Raw genomic sequence first — 1,206 nt, 5'->3', positions numbered from 1 at the left:
CAAACGGTTTTGCCAGTTTGTGATTGAAGTTTTAATTTCCTGTATATTGCTTTGAATCTGTTTCATATATTCTATTTCTTTCCTAAATTGCTTATTCAGGGGTTCCATCATTTTTATATTCTCCTCTATTTTTTTAATCAGTGTATTCTTTAGAAGCACTTAGTTCTTCTTTGATTATAGTTATCAGTACATTTTTTAGTTCAGAAAATATTTCTGATCCGATTTCTTTTATACTTTTCTGCAGTTGTTTCTTTACTGCCAACACTATTATTTCAGAGATATCCAGTGTGTGATTTCCAGTTTCTTCAATGCTAGTGTCTTCTGCAATTGTTCTTGGTAGACTCGGGGCCTGAGACTGCATTTTGTTCCTTCTCTTTGTCATTGTGTATACCACTGTCTTCTGACCTTTGGTGTAGAGCTTGGACAGTTATTACCTTAGCACCAGGTCTGGATCTACAAAGTTCAGATTCCTTCAGGTGGGTGTTGCTTGGATCTGGCTGAGGTCTGGCTGCTGTGCTCCACTTCTTTCTTCTGCAGCTTTTGGAGTTGAACCCTTTGTGTCACTCTGGCAATATGTTCTGCTCCTGAATCAGCTAGGTGGGTCTTGCCTCTAGCCTCTTTTCAGGGAGTTCTGCTGAAGGGTCCCACGGTGGGCCTGCACTCTGGGTGGAATGAGGATCCAGCGGGCCCCAGGTGGTCTCACTCACTCACTGGGCCTGTGCTCTAGGTCTATTCAGGATCCAGCGGGCCCCCCAACTTCTCACCAGCCAGAGATTCTTCAAAGATGCAACTAGTGTTCATAACAGGATTATTTGTAACAACCTAAACATGGACAGAAATGTAACAATTACCAGCTGATGAATGGAGATGGAAATTGTGGTATATCTATACAGTAAAATATTATTCAAGTATGAAAAAGACTTAAGTAGTACTCTATGTACTACAATATGACAGAACCATGAGCACACTGAAAGTGAAAGAAGAACAGACCCAGAGCGCAGGCCCGGGGAGTGAGTGAGACAACCTGGGGCCCGGTGGGATCCTGAACAGACCCAGAGCGCAGGCCCAGCATGGAACCCTTCAGCAGAACTCCCTGCAAAGAGGCTAGAGGCAAGACCCCCCAGCTGATTCAGGCTCAGAACATCTTGCCAGAGAGACGCAAAGGGTTCAACTCTAATGCCTGCAGCAGAAAGAAGTGGAGCACAG

This window comes from Octodon degus, unplaced genomic scaffold, assembly GCF_000260255.1.
Source record: "Octodon degus isolate 3935 unplaced genomic scaffold, OctDeg1.0 scaffold00018, whole genome shotgun sequence".
Lineage (NCBI taxonomy): Eukaryota > Metazoa > Chordata > Mammalia > Rodentia > Octodontidae > Octodon > Octodon degus.
The sequence above is the reverse complement of the archived record's forward strand: the minus strand, read 5'-3'. Positions refer to the sequence as shown.